Raw genomic sequence first — 6,478 nt, forward strand, 5'->3', positions numbered from 1 at the left:
GGGTAGATGGCACTTGTGGCTAGATTTCTTCCATGCACCACTAATCGCTACCATGTCTGTGGCCGGAGCTATTCGACGAACAACCTGCGCATTTACCTAGGTACTTTTTCGGATTTTTGGTCCAACTTGCACCATTTTTGGCCCATATTTGCCCCATAGCTCCGCCGGTATCCAAGATATGGCCACACTTTCTTCTGGCCATGGGTAGATGGCACTTGTGGCTAGATTTCTTCCATGCACCACTAATCGCTACCATGTCTGTGGCCGGAGCTATTCGACGAACAACCTGCGCATTCACCTTCTCGTTGCACTTCTTCGGGAATTTGGTGCAACCAAGTTTTCACTATAACTTGGTCATTTTCCGTCCATCGGACATGCGGTTTTGAGTGTCGATACTTGACACCGCACGCTACAATATGTTCCTCCACGACCATGTGGTCCGATGCTTCCAACAGGAGCTATTCGAGGAGTACCGATTTTTCACCATTAAAAATGCTCAATTTTGCACCAACTTTTGCCTATAACTCAGGCTGTATCGATCGGATCTTCAATCTTGAAAAAGTTTTGGATAGGTGGCATCAAATGCTACATTTCGTTCTTCCACGTCAACTTTGTCCGATGTCTAGCAAAAAAGTTATTCGCGAACCAAGTCCAGAACCCATGCAATGGCTGCCCTCATTGCATACATCACGGCGGTTAACTCTCGTTACTCTATACCGTGGACTTGGTACTTTTTCAGGCATTCGTTGCTACTTCTTGGTTCATGATATTCGTTTACGGTCTTCACTAGGGCATTTGGTGCTCCTTATCGGTTCATGATATTCGTTTACGGTCTTCACTAGGGCATTTGGTGCTCCTTCTCGGTTCATGATATTCGTTTACGGTCTTCACTAGGGCATTTGGTACTGGGCTTCCCACTTTCTACTGATCGATCCATACTCACTTGCGTGCACCTAGCCTAGGAAGGTTTCCTATGGCTTCCCATCTTTCTACTGATCGATCCATACTCACTTGCGTGCACCTAGCCTAGGAAGGTTTCCTATGGCTTCCCATCTTTCTACTGATCGATCCATACTCACTTGCGTGCACCTAGCCTAGGAAGGTTTCCTATGGCTTCCCATCTTTCTACTGATCGATCCATACTCACTTGCGTGCACCTAGCCTAGGAAGGTTTCCTATGGCTTCCCATCTTTCTACTGATCGATCCATACTCACTTGCGTGCACCTAGCCTAGGAAGGTTTCCTATGGCTTCCCATCTTTCTACTGATCGATCCATACTCACTTGCGTGCACCTAGCCTAGGAAGGTTTCCTATGGCTTCCCATCTTTCTACTGATCGATCCATACTCACTTGCGTGCACCTAGCCTAGGAAGGTTTCCTTGGGCTTCCCATCTTTCTACTGATCGATCCATACTCACTTGCGTGCACCTAGCCTAGGAAGGTTTCCTATGGCTTCCCATCTTTCTACTGATCGATCCATACTCACTTGCGTGCACCTAGCCTAGGAAGGTTTCCTTGGGCTTCCCATCTTTCTACTGATCGATCCATACTCACTTGCGTGCACCTAGCCTAGGAAGGTTTCCTATGGCTTCCCATCTTTCTACTGATCGATCCATACTCACTTGCGTGCACCTAGCCTAGGAAGGTTTCCTATGGCTTCCCATCTTTCTACTGATCGATCCATACTCACTTGCGTGCACCTAGCCTAGGAAGGTTTCCTTGGGCTTCCCATCTTTCTACTGATCGATCCATACTCACTTGCGTGCACCTAGCCTAGGAAGGTTTCCTATGGCTTCCCATCTTTCTACTGATCGATCCATACTCACTTGCGTGCACCTAGCCTAGGAAGGTTTCCTATGGCTTCCCATCTTTCTACTGATCGATCCATACTCACTTGCGTGCACCTAGCCTAGGAAGGTTTCCTATGGCTTCCCATCTTTCTACTGATCGATCCATACTCACTTGCGTGCACCTAGCCTAGGAAGGTTTCCTTGGGCTTCCCATCTTTCTACTGATCGATCCATACTCACTTGCGTGCACCTAGCCTAGGAAGGTTTCCTATGGCTTCCCATCTTTCTACTGATCGATCCATACTCACTTGCGTGCACCTAGCCTAGGAAGGTTTCCTTGGGCTTCCCATCTTTCTACTGATCGATCCATACTCACTTGCGTGCACCTAGCCTAGGAAGGTTTCCTATGGCTTCCCATCTTTCTACTGATCGATCCATACTCACTTGCGTGCACCTAGCCTAGGAAGGTTTCCTATGGCTTCCCATCTTTCTACTGATCGATCCATACTCACTTGCGTGCACCTAGCCTAGGAAGGTTTCCTTGGGCTTCCCACTTTCTACTGATCGATCCATACTCACTTGCGTGCACCTAGCCTAGGAAGGTTTCCTATGGCTTCCCATCTTTCTACTGATCGATCCATACTCACTTGCGTGCACCTAGCCTAGGAAGGTTTCCTATGGCTTCCCATCTTTCTACTGATCGATCCATACTCACTTGCGTGCACCTAGCCTAGGAAGGTTTCCTTGGGCTTCCCATCTTTCTACTGATCGATCCATACTCACTTGCGTGCACCTAGCCTAGGAAGGTTTCCTATGGCTTCCCATCTTTCTACTGATCGATCCATACTCACTTGCGTGCACCTAGCCTAGGATGGTTTCCTTGGGCTTCCCATCTTTCTACTGATCGATCCATACTCACTTGCGTGCACCTAGCCTAGGAAGGTTTCCTATGGCTTCCCATCTTTCTACTGATCGATCCATACTCACTTGCGTGCACCTAGCCTAGGAAGGTTTCCTATGGCTTCCCATCTTTCTACTGATCGATCCATACTCACTTGCGTGCACCTAGCCTAGGAAGGTTTCCTTGGGCTTCCCATCTTTCTACTGATCGATCCATACTCACTTGCGTGCACCTAGCCTAGGAAGGTTTCCTATGGCTTCCCATCTTTCTACTGATCGATCCATACTCACTTGCGTGCACCTAGCCTAGGAAGGTTTCCTATGGCTTCCCATCTTTCTACTGATCGATCCATACTCACTTGCGTGCACCTAGCCTAGGAAGGTTTCCTATGGCTTCCCATCTTTCTACTGATCGATCCATACTCACTTGCGTGCACCTAGCCTAGGAAGGTTTCCTATGGCTTCCCATCTTTCTACTGATCGATCCATACTCACTTGCGTGCACCTAGCCTAGGAAGGTTTCCTATGGCTTCCCATCTTTCTACTGATCGATCCATACTCACTTGCGTGCACCTAGCCTAGGAAGGTTTCCTATGGCTTCCCATCTTTCTACTGATCGATCCATACTCACTTGCGTGCACCTAGCCTAGGAAGGTTTCCTATGGCTTCCCATCTTTCTACTGATCGATCCATACTCACTTGCGTGCACCTAGCCTAGGAAGGTTTCCTTGGGCTTCCCATCTTTCTACTGATCGATCCATACTCACTTGCGTGCACCTAGCCTAGGAAGGTTTCCTATGGCTTCCCATCTTTCTACTGATCGATCCATACTCACTTGCGTGCACCTAGCCTAGGAAGGTTTCCTATGGCTTCCCATCTTTCTACTGATCGATCCATACTCACTTGCGTGCACCTAGCCTAGGAAGGTTTCCTTGGGCTTCCCATCTTTCTACTGATCGATCCATACTCACTTGCGTGCACCTAGCCTAGGAAGGTTTCCTTGGGCTTCCCATCTTTCTACTGATCGATCCATACTCACTTGCGTGCACCTAGCCTAGGAAGGTTTCCTATGGCTTCCCATCTTTCTACTGATCGATCCATACTCACTTGCGTGCACCTAGCCTAGGAAGGTTTCCTTGGGCTTCCCATCTTTCTACTGATCGATCCATACTCACTTGCGTGCACCTAGCCTAGGAAGGTTTCCTATGGCTTCCCATCTTTCTACTGATCGATCCATACTCACTTGCGTGCACCTAGCCTAGGAAGGTTTCCTTGGGCTTCCCATCTTTCTACTGATCGATCCATACTCACTTGCGTGCACCTAGCCTAGGAAGGTTTCCTATGGCTTCCCATCTTTCTACTGATCGATCCATACTCACTTGCGTGCACCTAGCCTAGGAAGGTTTCCTTGGGCTTCCCATCTTTCTACTGATCGATCCATACTCACTTGCGTGCACCTAGCCTAGGAAGGTTTCCTTGGGCTTCCCATCTTTCTACTGATCGATCCATACTCACTTGCGTGCACCTAGCCTAGGAAGGTTTCCTATGGCTTCCCATCTTTCTACTGATCGATCCATACTCACTTGCGTGCACCTAGCCTAGGAAGGTTTCCTATGGCTTCCCATCTTTCTACTGATCGATCCATACTCACTTGCGTGCACCTAGCCTAGGAAGGTTTCCTATGGCTTCCCATCTTTCTACTGATCGATCCATACTCACTTGCGTGCACCTAGCCTAGGAAGGTTTCCTTGGGCTTCCCATCTTTCTACTGATCGATCCATACTCACTTGCGTGCACCTAGCCTAGGAAGGTTTCCTATGGCTTCCCATCTTTCTACTGATCGATCCATACTCACTTGCGTGCACCTAGCCTAGGAAGGTTTCCTTGGGCTTCCCATCTTTCTACTGATCGATCCATACTCACTTGCGTGCACCTAGCCTAGGAAGGTTTCCTTGGGCTTCCCATCTTTCTACTGATCGATCCATACTCACTTGCGTGCACCTAGCCTAGGAAGGTTTCCTATGGCTTCCCATCTTTCTACTGATCGATCCATACTCACTTGCGTGCACCTAGCCTAGGAAGGTTTCCTATGGCTTCCCATCTTTCTACTGATCGATCCATACTCACTTGCGTGCACCTAGCCTAGGAAGGTTTCCTTGGGCTTCCCATCTTTCTACTGATCGATCCATACTCACTTGCGTGCACCTAGCCTAGGAAGGTTTCCTATGGCTTCCCATCTTTCTACTGATCGATCCATACTCACTTGCGTGCACCTAGCCTAGGAAGGTTTCCTTGGGCTTCCCATCTTTCTACTGATCGATCCATACTCACTTGCGTGCACCTAGCCTAGGAAGGTTTCCTATGGCTTCCCATCTTTCTACTGATCGATCCATACTCACTTGCGTGCACCTAGCCTAGGAAGGTTTCCTTGGGCTTCCCATCTTTCTACTGATCGATCCATACTCACTTGCGTGCACCTAGCCTAGGAAGGTTTCCTATGGCTTCCCATCTTTCTACTGATCGATCCATACTCACTTGCGTGCACCTAGCCTAGGAAGGTTTCCTTGGGCTTCCCATCTTTCTACTGATCGATCCATACTCACTTGCGTGCACCTAGCCTAGGAAGGTTTCCTATGGCTTCCCATCTTTCTACTGATCGATCCATACTCACTTGCGTGCACCTAGCCTAGGAAGGTTTCCTATGGCTTCCCATCTTTCTACTGATCGATCCATACTCACTTGCGTGCACCTAGCCTAGGAAGGTTTCCCTTTGGTACCGACTTCCATCTACGCACTCGATATAACCTAGGTACTTGGTACCGATGATGGTTAACACTCAAGCATTTCTTGCATCCTGCGTGCAAGGTACCAATTTTCACTTCTCAGGTGCGTTTATGAGCCCGCATTAATCCAATATCGCTCTGATGGCCTTTCTTATTATTTCATCCGATAGCCCTTGCCAAAAGCTACCAAAAGTTCCTCCACGGCCATGTGCTCCGACGCTTAGTTTAGGAAATATTCGAAAAAATTCAAAATAGGAAGCATTTTCTTATTGGAAAATCACCTTAAATCGATGGCCATTTTTTGGGCAAAAACTTTAACGTCTTCCCGACTTTGCGGGAATTGCGAATTTTAGGCACCCAGAGAAAATCTTTTACTTTAAGGGGGCGGCCGCGAAGTTGCCCAAAGTCTCGGACACAAAAATTCTCAAGTTCCCCACTCTAGTAAAGCGACCTATGAGTATCTCCTGGCCCGCGAGCTCTGCGAGCGGGCCAGCTTCGGCGATTTTTGCCTTTTCGCCTAGGCGGTTCTTCTACGAAATTGGCCCACAGCTTTTGGTCAGAAAGCTAGCATTTGTTGCAACAGTTAGGTACTTGGTACCACATTTTGGTATCCATTTGGGCATTTGTGGCAACTACTCGGTACTTTGGCCCACATTTCGCTCTACTCGGGCCTCTATGGTGCTACTTGTCGGTACTTTTGGCCAACTTAGGCCAATTGGGTGCAACTTGTGGGTACTCTGTGGGTACTTTAGGGCATATTGTGTCTTTCGGGTGAACCTTCGCAATACTTCATGGGTACTGATGGCCAACTTAGGAACATTCAGTGCAACCTTTGGGCCTAAGGAAATTTGTCCAACTCTTTGGACTTAGAAAATTTTCTGGACTTAGAAAATTTTCTGGACTTGTAAAAATTTTCAAATGTTCAATTTGGCCCACATTTCGCTCTACTCGGGCCTCTATGGTGCTACTTGGCGGTACTTTTGGCCAACTTAGGCCAATTGGGT

The sequence above is a fragment of the Anopheles funestus genome, assembly GCF_943734845.2.
Source record: "Anopheles funestus chromosome X unlocalized genomic scaffold, idAnoFuneDA-416_04 X_unloc_25, whole genome shotgun sequence".
NCBI classification, from domain to species: Eukaryota; Metazoa; Arthropoda; class Insecta; order Diptera; family Culicidae; genus Anopheles; species Anopheles funestus.